This window comes from Balaenoptera physalus (genome assembly GCF_965194825.1).
Source record: "Balaenoptera physalus genome assembly, chromosome: 9".
Taxonomy (NCBI): domain Eukaryota; kingdom Metazoa; phylum Chordata; class Mammalia; order Artiodactyla; family Balaenopteridae; genus Balaenoptera; species Balaenoptera physalus.
The window spans coordinates 67336745-67353259 of NC_138888.1; the positions used below are offsets into that span (position 1 = coordinate 67336745).

Consider the following 16515-nt stretch of genomic DNA (forward strand, 5'->3'; position numbering starts at 1 on the left):
ATCTGTACCCACACATTCCCAATTTCAAATATGCTTTCCTGGGGCTTTTCTCTCACCTTTCCTTCTGATTACTTGCCCACCTGATTTCAGCAAACCTCCCCATTTACAAAAAAACAAAAAACAAAATAACATGATGCCAGTCAGATGAGGGATTTCAGTTTGGGGTTATGGTAATTTCTCTAAGATAGAGTTACCTTAAGCCTGATTTCCAAGTATATAATCTAGAAGTAGATAAAACAAAGGTGAAAACTGCCAGGGGAAAAATGAAATCAACTTAAATAGGAAGAGATACCTCAACAACCACTGAAGCATTTTTGGAGAAAGCTTTGGACAGTAGAGGAAGTTACTTGTCCAAATGATTGTGAATCATCCAAAATACACAGAATAGTTTCTTTGTTTCCAAATGCTAATGTTTGCTCTTCCCTAGTTATAATTATAGGGGAAATCATTGCAGATGAGGCATCACTGTCTCTGGGTTAACTGTCCCAAATGAAGGACTGGAGAGGCAGGTTTAATTGAAGTGGTTGAAATTTAGGATATACTTAATCTTCTAAAAGTTGAGATGCTTATCTCTTGAGTTCTTATAATTAAGATCTCTAAGTAGTAGTTTCTTGCAATGTTTGGTCAGTATTCAACACTTTTAAGCCAAAAATTCTACAAGAGGTGGCCTTACTTGTGTCATTACAATGTTTTTGTTAACATACTGGACTGAAATACTGGCTTAGATTAGTGGCATAAATTTAAGTTTTTGTTTCATGACCAAAACGTCAAGGAGACCCTTTTTACCTAGTGCTTAAGTACAAAATAATTACATCTCCAGCAAGCTGGTGTTTCCTCCTTTCTTGCGTCCTCCTTTCTTACTCCCAGTCACCTCATACCAAAAGCTATTAGGTTGTTATTTACAATTATATCATGTACTTGGCCTTTTTGTCTGTCCACTGTTAATGCAACATGCAAAAAGTAATGCAGAATAATTATGACATCAAAATTTACATACTGTTACAAAGTTCAGAAAGTCCTTTCACATTCATAATCACATTTAACTCTCCCAATAATCCTGCAATGAGTTATATTAGATTAAAAGACAAGGACTTTAATGTTTAGAAATGCATTGTAACTTTCCCAAGTTTGCACAGCTATCAGGCAGCCAATGATTCTTGATTCCAAGCCATGTTTTATTTCCTACACGTTTGTTTCTTTAAGGATGTTCTGACTCAATCAAGATTTGAACTAATGAACACTGTGCATCCACTGAATTTTCTCTTCCTGGGGAATAAGATTTACTCCAACTCAGAGTTACAGAGGTAATGTTCCTGGGAGAAGTGGGAGCATCTGGATCCTTCTAGGAAATGCTCTAGAATTTCCTCAGAGAACCTACAGGAACACAAATTCACCAGGAGCCTGGAATCACAACTGCTGGAGGAATATTAAAGGACAAGTATGCAGGAATTAAGTTTGCACATTTCCATGCAGAAGAGGGAGGAAAAGGTACAGATACTGTCAGGTTGAAACTACCAGGAAAATCTTCAAGAAGAACATTCCAAAGACCTACACAAAAGCTCCTTTCCATGGTCAAGCAATAAGTATTTCATATTCAGGTTTCCAAATGTTAATACCATGCAGCAACTTTTCAAGGGGAAATTTGCAGGAGGTAGTTGAGGCTGCAACATCCAGGATTTTTGGCTTATCGAACCTTGGATTCCACAAGCGAAGCCCAAGTTTCCCAAAGAACTGCAGATACTTCAAGAGAGCAAAGATAATCTTACAAAACAGAAGGAAAGAGGAGGAAGAGGAGGAAATCCACTCAAGGGAACTATTTCAGAAAACCTCCACAGTGTTTGCCTGACCTACGAAGAGGAGGCCTCTCCTCCGTTAATGATAGCACACCCAGCCCAAACAGCCACTTGACACACCTCAACACAGAAACTCTATGGGCATAGTGACTGAAAAAGTCACAAATCTGGGACTCAAACTTAGATCTTATGACACTAAATTATATTCTCTTCCACTCTGTATCGTAGAAGAGAAAAGGCATGCACATGAAATTACAAAATATTACACAGAAAAAATTAAATGAAACATTCTCCATTCCCCTCTCCCATTCCCATGTGTTTCAGTCTGCTTGGACTATCATAACGTATGAATCTGGAAGGGACACAAACATTTAGTGTATGGCACCATGTCACTTCTTGTTTGAACAACTGTGATTGTCCCCTGATGGGTCACCTATCCACCAATTTTTCCTTGCTCTGATCCATCTGCCACGCTGTATCCAGAGTGATCTTTCTAAAATATAGATCTGATCATGGCATCCCCGTTCTCTCCAAAACACACACACACACACACACACACACACACACACACACACACAGCATGCTTTAATGACTTCTCGCTGAATACACATCAAAGCCTAAATTCTTCAGCATGAATACTCCCTGCACCTTTGCCATACTGGCTTCCCAAACACAGAGCACGTCTAGCCTCTGTGCCTTGCTGGTACTGTCTGCTGTGCCTGGGTTATTTACACACTCTTTTCTTCTGTCTGTTAACTCCGGCTGACATCTCTAAGTTCACATCCCCTCAACAGCCTTTCCTGACCCCATCTCCCAGTTTATTTCTTCTATTTAAGTAATGTGATTATGTTTTTGTAAAGATGTGGAGAAAATGTTATTTCTGGCACCAGAAATCCTCTTAGAAAGGGAATTGTATTTCTTTGGAAAAAAATATATTCTGAAAATGACGAGGGTAAAAGGTGAGATGGCAAATGGTCTGGGTGAAGGAAGAACTGCTAAGGTTGGGACAATGGAAGGAATGTGTTATTCTGCACAAGGGTCAGAAGGCGGGAGTCAGAGAGAAAGGATGGAGAGCTGGCAACTCTGAAAGAGCAGGTGAAATAATACTCAATGAGATCCCTCCAGGAATAACCTGAAATTATTGGTACATTCTGCAAAACTGCAAAGAAATCTTGAACTGAGTGGATTTATACTTGGAAACCCATATAGGACCAAATCCTTGTGTCCTAGAGGAGGTGGGTGAAGAAAGTAGACATTGACACAGGAGCCAGACCATAACAGTGTAAGCTCTGTAAAACTGCAAAACTTTTAGAAGGTTCATATAAACTCAAGCAATAGAATTGGAGAGATAAGGGAATGCTACCTATATACTAGAGCCAAGAAGACCCAACCTGAATTCTAAGTTACTCTTCAATCATGGGCTCTTCTCTAGTCTGTCTTTATTATAATTAACTGTGTGTATGTCTGGCTCCCACACTAAATTATGATCTCTTGTAGGACAGGGGCCCAGGCTTATTTACCTCTGAATCCCCTTATACAGGAAATACAGCAAAATACTTATAAGCAAAACTCAACAAATGTTTGTTGAACTGAATTGAATTGAATTATTGATAAGAACACTTTCAAAACATTCAGAAACTCCAGAATAATTCATTTCGGGTGCAGTTTTCAAAGGTCAACCAAAGTATGAATGGGGGCTTGGGAAGAAAAGGAAGCAGATAATGTGAGTGTAGGAGTGGAGAAGCCTGGGAAGAGGTGGCAATCAGCAGGGTCAACATGTAATATGAGGCCAATATGCAGGAGACACATCCTTTAAAAATGACTTCTTCCATTGACTTCCTCAAACTTAAGCCAGTTGAACTGTTGGATCAGATAATTCTTTGTTATGAGGGGCTAGCCTATTATTAGACAATGTTAAGCAGCATCCCTGGTCTCTCCCCACTAAATGCCAGTAACACCCACCAGCTGTGACAAGTAAATACGTCCTCAAACATTGCCAAATGTCCCCTGGAAAGCAGTATCACTCCCAACTGAGACTAGCTAATCTGAAACGTAGGAGCCTTTTAGCACCCACTGAGGAAGAACTGGGTCCCAGCTTCTAAAGGGGATGGAGTGACTGTTATGAAGACCTTTGCCATAAGACATTCAACTGACTTGTTCAGTACACCCTCACTCTTAAATGGTCAGCCTTATTCTTGTTTTCAGCGCCTACTCTTCAGTGCTCGTCACTACCTGACTCTGCCACATCTCCAGCTTGGCAACCCTGTTGGAGTGAACATGATCTCTGCTGGCTGGCTAGTTTGTCCAATGCCTTCTTACAACCACTCATTTTGATTCTCTTAATCATTTATCAATTTGTCATTAATTTACTAAACACTCCATTCAAAACTCAAGCTCCAGAATCAATATTAGCCTGACGCAAGGCCTGCCACTCTCCCAGTTCTGTCACCCTATCCTGGCTTCCTGTGGCTTCTCTGTCTATCTGTGTTCTTATCCTGAATATTGCCCTCTGCTTTGACATTAAAGGGTCAGCATGCAATTTGCAGTACATGCCTCACCACTGGAGCCTATTTCTATGAAATAGGAATCATTGGATCCCACTAAGTATAGCTTCAATTTCCTTTTTGCATTGTGGGTTCTCAATATCCATAAACTACCGTGAAGAGAAGAGGAGCCAATGGCATCCAGGAAAATAATGGCCATATTTTTGGATTATTCCAGAATGCATTCCATTCCAAATAAATGTGCACAACAGTGACACTCTACAGTGCAATACTTTAACTAATGTAACTGAGACTTTAGAAAAATAAAAGAAACAAAGACACTGTCACTGTGACCACATCAATCACTTTGGAATGGATGATAATGTATAATGGAAAGAAGTTGGAGGAAGGTAAGAAAATAGGAGGCTGAGGTCACCATCCACTCAAACTAACGAAAGGTCATTTTTTTTTAAATCCCCAAAGACAAGCCAATGAATAACTCAAGCATAGCTCATGATACATAGGAAATACAAGCACTCAGGATCCCTCAGATATTTCTAATTCTAATTAGAACTGAGAGAATTGACTCTGAAAATGAGTTATGGTAATCAGTTTCTTATGAGACTTGAGCCCCAAGAAATCAAGAGTTTTAAACTATTAATTGACTCATTTGGTAAGAAAGATACATATTTAAATCAACTTGGATTTCTCTACTGGCCCCATTTTATACAAAGCGAAGAAAGAATGAGGGAGTGGGCTATTGAGCATACAACCCGTGACTGATTGGAGATTAAGAAGAATTTAGAATATGCTTTACCATTAAAGCCCTAAAAAGAGATACAGCTATTTTTTAAGCAGATGCTGCTTCAGCACAAGAGCTTTTCCTCATTTAGTTTTCCAACTGCAATAATTAAAAAATATATAAGTGGACTTGCTTTAGTCTCAAACGTGAGACTATTTTTCTCACACATACAAACACACACACTTCTAATCATAAGACAAATCTACTCCATTCATTCTGTCAGTCATTTATTCAACAGATATTTCTTGAGGTCCTCCCCTGTGTTAGACACCAAGAATAGAATAAGTTTAGTGTCAGTGTACTTGAAGTCCCACGTCTTCCACATCTACAGTCTGTGCTCAAGGGACATGTTATCAGATGGCCCCCAAACCCCACTGAGGGCAATTGGCCAGGGATGGTCACCAGACACAAGGTCAGCCAATCCTAAAGCTGGCCAGCAATCTGGCCCCCCAAAAAGATAAGCAGGAACCATGAAATTGCCCTCTTAGGAAATGTAAGGAGAGAATCATAAGGGAGTGAAGTAGTCGACAGTGAGAACTGAAGTACATAAAGTAGGGGGCATCAGAATAGCCAAAAGAGCCCTCTGAAAGATGAAGCTCTGAGAAGGCTGTTCTGTGAGTCCACAGAGGGATCCACCTGGAGTTGGAGAAAAGGGGGCATGCGCATTGACCCAGCAGAGGCACATGAACCAGACCAGGTGGCGACAAGAGTGGGAAGTCCATGCAGCTGCCTCATTCGTGATGGCTTCCCATCCCAGGCCACCAAAATATCCATAATGAACCCCCTCTTCCTTGAGGTATTTGAGTGAGTGTCTGTTCCCAGTCCCTGAATGACAAAACGTAGGCTTCAGCCTGGCATGTGCTCAAGATAGCACTTAACCATTGAAAATTAAAAACAAACAAATTTTTACAAATCCAGAAAATTTTACCCCAGTATTGAGTCAAAATTCAGTTTTGATACATGCACTGATAGGTCAGGCCAGCAAAGTTGATAATCTGCTTTATATGCAAAATCAGGACACCCCCCCCCCACCTCCCTCCCCAGCCAGCCTTATGTTAGATATTTGGATCTGCTGAGGCAATTCTATTTGCGTCTGTACATCCCTGTCAGGTTCCAGTCTGAATTGCTTAAATCCCCCATGTTGCTTACCCTGGTGTTATGAACAGGAAATAAAGGCAAAACGGATGGCACCTAAGCTAGCAGGGAGACTAATGTAAGTAAAACACAGTATTGTACTGTGGAACTTGTAATTGGTTTTAATCATATTTAACATCTGTTTCTCTACTTTAGCATATAATTTAGATGAAGCAGCTTAGAAATCTCAGCAAGAATCCATATTTTACATTTATTGAAAGAGGAGCACTTTCCAAGTGATCAAATTGCTCTCCTAATTCACTCATAATAATGTAGTAATTTGGAAAGTCTTTTTTCACTCATGAAAGGCTCTTAATCAGTGGTCCAGCTACTAAGGACTTCCCATCTGCCATCCCAGCCATAGCAACGTAAGATTATCAACCCCACAGAATATCTCAGAATTTTCCCCTCTGTGGACATGTCTTTCTTTCCATTTGACCTCTGACTTGACCTTGCTGCTGAAACTGCTCTCTAGAAAGCCACCAACTGCCTCCCACCCATCAGACTCTGCGCCATTCTCACTTCTTGTCCTCTGTAACTTCCCAGAGCGATGGAACTCAGTCAACTTGAAATTCTCACTTCCTGTTACATCACAGGGATTGATGAATCCCTACGAACTATGGGAACTTGGCTCTACCCCTACTTCTCTGACTGTTCTATCTCTACCTACTTCAGAAGGAGAGCTCCACGGCCCTTGGTCTAGGCCAGGACAACAGGTATGTTCTCTTTGTTCTGCACAGTGTTTTTAAAAATCTGACTTACTGTTTTATAATACCATGATTCCCATTATAATCTAGATTCATGACTTCTCTTGAAAACTCAGAAGATCTGGTGACACTGGGCCCACTCATTAAAACCGAGTCCCAATGGTCCCCATGCAGCAGGCTCACCTCCTTGGTGCGCCAGGATACCTACCTCATACTCAGTGGGTGAGTATGCACTAATCCCAGGCTCCCCTCCTCATTAAGTTACCTGCCGGGCCCTTGCAGGCTTTTCCCACACCTACTCCCATGGTGCCTTCACCCAACACCCCTACACCAACTGTAGATATTTGCTAATGTTCTAACCTTAGCTTTCTTTTTCTCTTTATTTTCCAGGAATCTTATTACTTTCCATAGTCTCAAAATTACCTCCTTTGAAATGATGCCTAAGTGTACAGTATACTTGAATCTTTATCTCTCTTCTAGCTCCATACCCAAATTGCTAACAGCCTGCTGGTCACTTCCACTCAGAACTTAAATTCACTCACTTACAACTTAAATTCAGCATACTCCAAATTGACCTCATGACTTATTCCATCTCTCACTGCACAGGCCAGCTTCTCCCAAATTCTTTATTTCTACTATTTCTCTCTTCCTCTCACCCAGCCCTCACACCTCCAAATCATCTTGTCATTGTCTCCCCTGCTTCCTATAAAGCTGGTGCTAAGTTGTGTCAGGTGTGTTCCTACAAAGCCTATTGAATGCCTCCCCCTTCCACTGCCACAGTCCAAGTTTACATCATCATAACTTCATGGGTGCTACAAAACCAAGCCCTGAAATAGCTGTCAAACTCCTGTGCTATTTTAATGCTGGACTGTCGCAGTCTATCTCTTTCCTTGAATGTTACTTGCACCCTCCAATTCATTCTACATGCTGCTACCAAACTAATTTTCCAAAGCAAAGCTCTGATCCAGTTAAAACACATTCCATTTTTTTCCCTGACTGCCACCTAAATGAAGAACTTACACAGTATGACTCAGCCTACCCTCCAATATCCATCTCCTCACTACTCTGTAATGAATGCAAACATCATGTTCCATGCAAACTAGTCGACTCACTGTTTTTTGTACAGGTTTTTCCTTGTACTGTTCCCTCTGCCAGAAGCCATTCCTAACCATGTCTCCCCTCCCTGCCCTTTAGAAGCTTAGAGACTCTTCAAGATTCAGGGCAAATTCCACTTCTTCCTTGGAAACATCCCTGTGTTAATTTTTCCCTAATTCCCGTAATAGCTTACTTATGCCATCAATTTAATACAAGCCTTGTCCAGGAGTGACCCAAAGGTCTCTGATTTGGTGTGATTTGTCATTTGAGCTGCATATGCAACAAGGAGGTGAGTTATTCAATTAGAGAATCAGCCCAGCCTTGACATATCTAAAAGGTATTGTCCTTCTTTGGTACATAATCTCATTTAAGTCACGTATAATAACAATGTACTGTGGGGTAGATATTATATCTCTCATTTTACAAATGAAGAAACCAAAGAGATTGTTGAGTATAGTAATATTTGAGAACCTAGGGACTCACCAAGCTTTCTACACAATGAGGGACTAAATCTAATTCTCTGAAGGCAAGAACCCCTTAACTCAAACACCTACAATCATTGTGTCCTTGCCCAATCCATTATTCTAGACTGAATTTTCTTGGAGCAAACACTGTGTCTGCTATAAGAGCTATCATAATGCCAAGCACATAGCAGATATTCAATGCCTATTGAAATGAAATGGGGGGAGGAGAGTCAACTTTTTATGTCCAGCTTTTTCCTAAAATTTTGAACTTAAAAGAATTGTATCCACATCAAAGGATGAAGTATGCAATTGAATGAATGCAATCTCCATAAAGAATCAGGTGATGTTCAGTAGTGCTTCTCAGGGAACAGAGTATGAGACACAACAAGAATCAGTATCACAGATCACCCACCTCAGGGCAAATGGGTTAAAACCTCTACAGTGCTCAGGTCCCCTCCCCCTTGACCCAGCTGGTCTAGAGAGTCACTGGATCAAAAGCCTTCTTTGCACTAAAGCCCTGGTCCAGGAGGTTTCCTTTTAGCAGGATAGACTCAGCCTGAGACTCTCCATTCTTGCTTCCTTCTGTCATGGCACATTTTCTTATTTAAGCTGGTGGCATTTGAAAAGTCCCTCTGAATAATTGATGACTTTCTGGAAGTGGGCAGAGAGCATTTTTGCCAAGAACAGGAGCCCCATTTGGGGAGCTGGTCAGATTAGAAATTCAGTTTCAAGTCCAAATCCCTTTCAACCTGAAACCTTCTGTCAGCTTGGAAAAGGAAGGCCAGGTCTGGTCAGCACTTGGCAAGGAAATAGCCATTTATAATCAGGAAAGACTTTTTAAAGCAACAGATATCACTCATGTCAATGAACAAAAGCAGCTCTGGGGATTATTTCCACTGCCATTACTCTTCTGTAGAGCATAATCACTGTATATAATAATGCTACATGGCAAATCTCATGCTGTACATAAGACACAAAGAATTAAGGGCATGGCTCTCTTTTATGTGGCTTTTTAAAAGATCATTTACCTATTGCTGAGAAGGTCTAAAGAGATGTAGTTAAAAGTCCTTTTTAACCAATGTATGGGGGAAAAAACAAAGAGCAAATGGTTATGACCTCTTTTCTCTTTTCTCTGTTTGTGCAGACATTTCTGACACACAGTAGCAACAAATGTTGCCTCTCCAGTCTCCATCTTATAATCATAAAAGACCTGGTCAGTAAAAGGGACTTCTTCTTTGTCAACTTTGAGGTAGGCTCCTGGACTTCAAAGTTTATGACCAGTTAATTCCCAAATAAAGACAATCCAACTGTGGTCTTGACTGCCATAAAACGAGGGTTTCTTTTTTTTTTTTTTTTTTTTAATTTATTTATTTTGGCTGTGTTGGGTCTTCATTGCTGCATGCGGGCTTCCTCTAGTTGTGGCGAGTGGGAGCTACTCTTCGTTGCGGTGCGCGGGCTTCTCATTGCGGTGGCTTCTCTTGTTGCGGAGCACGGGCTCTAGGCACGCGGGCTTCAGCAGCTGTGGCACATGGGCTCAGTAGTTGTGGCACACAGGCCCTAGAGCACAGGCTCAGAAGTTGTGGCACACAGGCTTATTTGCTCCGCGGCATGTGGGATCCTCCCGGACCAGGGCTCGAACCCGTGTCCCCTGCATTGGCAGGCGGACTCCTAACCACTGCGCCACCAGGGAAGCCCAAACCAGGGTTTCTTAACCTTTCCTGGGCCTTAGCCCCTTTGAAAGTCTTGTGAATCTTCTTCATTTCTTCCCAGAAATATTCTTCAGTGCATAACATAAAATAAATGGGATTACAAAGGAAACCAAATATATCATAAAGATATCATTCTTAATTTGCAATCTAGTGCTTTATGTGCTTCTTTATTAATGCATTTAATAACAAGATCCAGTGGATTTGTCTAATAACTACCATAATTTCAAAGCAGAGATGAGCAAGCATGCATGCTATTTCAAGACATCTGCGTGAACAGTAATATATGCAGACATTTTGCGTTGAGGTCATAAACACTACTTATTACTATAGTGGTTTGTTGTCTACATTCATAACAGATGGAAATGTGAAATTTTACTTAAAGGTTAGTGAAGTTACAAATGTAAGTTTTTTTCATCCAAGTTCACCACAACTCTTTGGACTTTATTTTCATAAAGAAAAGATGCATTTCCTCTTAATTAGTTCTGTTGGTTCTTCTAAATCCCCGATATTGCTAGAAACTTTATATCTACCTTGAATTAATACTGGTATGTGTTTGTCAATTCAGTGGTCCTAATGCAGAGATGATGAAGGGAGGTGAGGGCAGAGGGTGTTGTCTGTATGTGCAGACTGCAGATCTGTAGCTCTTTTTTCCTTTCATTAGATTAAGTGATGCACATAAATACTTTTTATCACACATCTTCCCTGTTAAGGTTTTCATTAAGTGCATAGATTCTATATTATGTTAGGATTATCTGATTTATTTGTTTAGACTGGAGAGCATCTCTTTAGCATGCTGTGGTGTTCAGTAAAGGGCTTCTGACAACAAGCAAAGATTTAAACAATCATTTAGTAATCAGCAGGCCTCCTCAAATCACATCTTAGCTCTAAGCCCAGGTAGAAACCAGTGGACTTACTGTGAACAAAGCACCCCATTTACTGAAATAATCTATTAAAATCATCCATGGGGTGAAATTCTTATTAGACTCTAAAATAGAGTCTGTGCACAGCCGAGGTGCATATTTTCAATCAATTATTCCAAAATATCTGTTGTGTATGGGTTTTTTACTAGATACTGAGGAAGTCCAAAGAATATGAAATAGACTACTTCCTGCTTTCAAGAAGTTGATGATCTAGATGTAGAAAGGGAAAGGTCTTGGAAGTTAGAGACAACATTTTAAAGGTTACAGTCTCATCTGTATTGTATTCCAGTACCTAGCTGTCAATCTTTAGGGGCCATATCTTCACCACATTGATTGCAGGAAAGTCAGGTGTTATGCAAGAGAGGTTTTCCTAAAGAGATATTTCAAACCTTGCAAAATTCAAGACTAATTTCCTGATAGGAAAATGAGTCCTATCAATAGAGGTTTCCTATCAATCGAAGTCCTGTAAATAGAGGATTTCCTTCTCAGAGTGAATTCCGTCATACCCATGTAGTCTAGGGGCGCGTTACAGTGATGTGTATCGTACAGCCATGTCCCCACAATCTTAGCAATTTTTTTACCATCATCCCTGACTGGATATTTGAAAACTTTAAAGAATTTGAAAGAAAGCCTGCTTTGCTATTTCTTCTTAGTTTACTCGGGATTATCTCTAGTATTTCCCAGAGTTAGTTCTACTAAATGATAACACAGTAAAATGGTATTTCCTCCCACCTAACTTATGTTACGAGGTTACTATTTTGGAAGGTAAAAAGGAAGGAGGGAGATTCAGAGCGCTAACACTAACACTACTGCTTAATGAAAGCTTGAATAACCTTGCCATTGGCTCTTTATATTGATTCATTATAGTAAAGTGAAATTAAACCAACACATTTCAACATATGGAACAAAGGCATGGTTCATTATTCCGGTAAAGAGTGAGTGCTACTTCTCTTTAACAACTAAAGAGGCACTGCCAAGTAACAACATCATATACATAGTTTATCATTTACTCAGCCCAACAGCTTTGAAATTTTGTAATTTCGGCAACTATCTTTAAAGTTCGAGGACTCCCTTTATCTCAAAATTTGCATACAAAATGAATTATTAATATTTTAATAATTTTACTTAATGCAAATTCGTATGCTATGTAACTGTGTTGCATTTATTGTGTCCAAATCACCATTGAAGTTACTTTGAAATATCATTGGCCCTGTGCACTTTTAAACTTTTCAGATCCCCAACTGTGGGACTATGTTAGTAGCTTCCATAGTTTACTTGACTTACACAGCATTTAAGGTTTGCAAAACATTTTCTCCCATCTTATCTCATTTGGGCATTATAATCACTGTGTTCAGTAGGTAAGTAGGTTAAAATATATTCTCATTTGAACACACTGAGGCCCATGGGCTTCATTTCCAGCAAGTAATGGAGCCAGAACACAAATCTAGAATTCCTGATTTTAAATCCAGAGACCTTTCTCACCAAAAATGAAAGAAATCAGGTGAGGAGGTATGTAATTATATGTCAGATGAACAAACAATCACTGTTAGGACCATCCGAAGGAGCACTCTGAGGTAGAGTGGTCAGGAAAGCTTTACAAAAAACAAAACCAAAAAAAGGAAAAAAAAAAAACTGGTGTTTGAGCCGACTTTTGAGGGAATGGGCAGAATTGTTGAAGGGCACAACTTGGCTTAGTGGAATGGTATGTGAGAGAGAAAAAGAGAGAGAGAGAGGAAGAAAATTTAATAGCTCATAGTTTTTCAAAGAAGACCATTATGGACAAAGCTTCACTGGGGTCACAGATGGTGGCTAACACAGGGGTAAACTGCAGCAAGGATCACCAGACCAGAGCAGACAGGTTGCACCTCCAACCTCTACCGTGGGAAGGCCTATGTGTGCCATGATGCCTCGTGTTGTGTCATGGAAAGAACACCAGTCTGGGAACTGGAAGTCCAAAGCTGGTCCAAATATTGTCTCTGCCACTTAAATATTCTTTTGGGGAAAGCAAGCTTTTTATCCTCTGAGAACTTCATTTCCCACACCTGGAACATGACTGCTGCCTTGCCTGGTTTACAGGAAACTGAAGGAGTAAATAAGCAAGCGTTCTATGGAAGGACTTTAATCTGCTATGTAAATGTGAAGGGGCACCTATGCGGAGTGGAGTGGAATGCCGGCTAATGAAGGGGCTCTGCGTGACGATCTACTTTAGGCACCTACTAAAGAGCAAGTAAAAACAAAACCTCTTGTTCCCTTTGTATTCTTGACAAAATCTCTTTGTGATTTTTTTCCACTATGAAATCAATATAGGCTCACTGTGAAAGACATTCAAATAGCCCAGAAGTGAATAAAGTAGAAATGCAGTTTGCCCATCTCCCACCCACCCTCATCCCATTCCCCGGAATAACCACTGCCCCCAGTTTGGTGTATACCCTCACGTAGGCCAGACATCTTCAGCACCATGATGAAGACGGCAGAGGGACAAAGCCCAGATGCCCATCCTCAGCCCCATCTGAGGAAGGACACACACTCTTGACCCTGACCTTGGCCCTGGGCTCTGAAGCATAATGTCAGTGCTAATGTTGACTAGCATCTTGCCAAATGCCTGCGTGTATTTCTGCTGTATTACTCAGCTAGAACTGGGAGTTTCGACTATCTGGATGCCACTTCCCATTTCTGACAAAAAGATGAATGGTTTGCTGTCCTCAGTCTGATTAGTGGCTGTTTTAGCCAGCCTGTGGGACGTGGCCCTTCTTCCTCACAGGCACTGGCATGTCAGAACCAGAGGAGCCGTGGCCAGCTCGGGCTGCTGCTGTAAACCAGGCCTGTGCAATTTGATGCGGAGAGCCGGACTTCCCAAAGAGAGCCCGGGCTCACTCTGCCGGGGTGCTCTCAATTCCTGATTTATAATACCTTCCTGGAAAACCAGGTGCAAAATCCAGGTTTATAAGTCAAGTATTTTTATGTAGGATTCACTGGCACGATTTGAAAACCTGTTTCAGGACTTGTAAACCTGTGTTAGGATTTGTAAACCCATTTAAGGATATGGAAATTAATTTTTGGACTTACAAAACACTAAAAACAGTTTGGCTACAACTACCATTAGAAAGAAGAGAGACTTATAAATCAAAAGCAGACTGTTAAGATTTGCTGGCAGTTTCCATAAATTAAATCCTGGGTTTATAACTTCAGGTGAGTACAGATTAATAAATCCAACTTGTGAATTATCCAAAAAAAAGTACAAGATTTTGATTCCAATTGGAAATGTTACAGAGCAACATCACTGTTGATATCCTACTGATAAGCTAAACATTTCAAAGTAATGGTAATAATCGATTAAGATTAGAAGGATTTGATATATAGAACCAATAGGTCGTTGCTGGAAAATCTATGGGAAAGGTGGTCTGTGCTTCTCCCTGCCTTGCCTTGAAAGAGATGAGGAAGTCTGAGACAACAGACTGGGCATAGGCTGGTGAGAAGAAAATCATTACATCAACTCTGAAATCCCAGGTCACTTTGGCTGTGAACTGGAGATATTTAACAAATGTTCACTCTCCACAGTACAAGCCAAACCTCCACATTTTATCTCTTAGATCTCATTAGATGTTATAATTCCTGAATAAAAATATGGCCCAAGTAGGCTGATCACAGCTGCCGAGATTGTTATTACAGAGCAATGATCCTCAACCAGGGCAATTTTGTTCCCCCTGCCCCCAACTCCCCAGGAATATTTGGCAATATATGGAGACATTCTTGGTTGTCATAACCGGGGGAGTGCTACTGGCATCTAATGGGTAGAGGCCAGGGATGCTGTTAAACATCCTACAATGCAATGAGTAGCCACCACAACAAAGAAATGCTGGCCAAACGTCAATAGTATGGACTTTGAGAAAGCCTGCCATAGAGGAATCTTTAGCACAAGCCAGTATAGAATGACTGCATCAGGACCCTTCCACCTCCGGTTCCAGCGATTCTGCCATTCAGAATAACTAAGATGCTTTAGTTAATCTAAGAGGAGAACATGTTGAAAATTTATAATGTAGTGAATATGATAGATCACATCATGGATATGTTTTGCCGCCTCAAATGTGCTCTATATTTGATCAACAGGTCTTCTTCAGAAACTGAAGTTATAGCATTTGGTGAAATTATATGATTTGACCGGAGAGACCAAGTATGAAAACAAGTATGTGGATTAGGAAGGAAATGCAAGGCAAGAATTCTTTCAGGTTTTGTTCAACAGTTTTATAAAGCAACCCCACGTATTGAACTCCCTGGGAGCCTGAGACCCTCTTGATTACATGGTGTTTGGAATAAAATAGAACAAATCCCATGTTCTTTTATTCTGACCTGAAAAAGATTTCTAAATGATCACCTTGGGTGTTCTTTCCCTGTACTTATTGCTGTGTTCTTCCATTCGAATTACTACTCAGCATCACCTAAGAAGTCAGCTGAATATTGGCCAATTGTAAGAAGACAGTCTCATATTGAGATTATAGCAGCTCTCCTGAGACTTGCCCTACTCGTGGGCCCAGCCATTATAAGAACCTAAAGATGGAGACAGGACTCGACATTCAAATGGTGCATTTGAAGCACACGGTGAAGTATATTGTGTAAATGCAAATGAACAAAAATATGGCGTTGTAAGAGCTCAACCACTTGTGCAATTAGGAAGGAAATCAGGATTAAGAGTGCAGCACCCAGCAGAGCACTCAATTCTGCACAGGGAAAAAAAAAAAGTTTAAAGAAACTTGGTATGGTGACTCAGGTCTTTGGAGAGTTTAAATCCAAAATATCTGAGATGCAACCAGTTTGTAGGTAACTAGAATCATATCCCACCACACCTCCTGCCCTCTGCAGGAGTATTTCCCCACTGATATTTAGTATTTCCCCACTGATATACTAAAATGCATATTATTCCCCTGACTTAGGCAGTGTTTTGTCCCATTGAATGAACGAAGTATGGTTCTAACCCAGTAGCTTCCAAAGTCATTTTTCTCACCATAAGATCCTTAAGCATTCAAGCTACATAAAGGCCAGCAAGAAGAGTCTTCCATCAGATCATTTGGATCGCTTATAGGACCTTTCTGTAGAACTACAGATTGGAAAGGATTAGGAAAATACCGAATTTCTTGGAATTTCATCATTCTATGTGAGACAGCACTAAGCAAACATAAAACCTGATGGCTAGAAGCAGTGACTTCGTTTTATATTAATTCACCTATGTAGTAGATGAATGCATAAGAAAGGGATAAGAACACATGTTCAGGATGACCCCAAGAAAAAATTCAAAATAATTGACATTTGTTATTGAAAACCTACTCCTTCTCTCATTGTTCTCCACTTCTACCCAAGAAGCCTGCTGCCCAAGATGCTCCCTATGGACCAGCTTTCCTTTGAAAGCATACAGC

The 16515-nt window shown here is 40.5% G+C and overlaps 1 pseudogene across 1 annotated transcript in view; it reads left to right on the forward strand.

Moving 5' to 3' along the window:
* Positions 1-16515, forward strand: part of LOC309667347 (bolA-like protein 3 pseudogene) — a 101678-nt pseudogene that overhangs the window by 66648 nt on the left and 18515 nt on the right. The gene's annotated exons all lie outside the window — the stretch shown is intronic.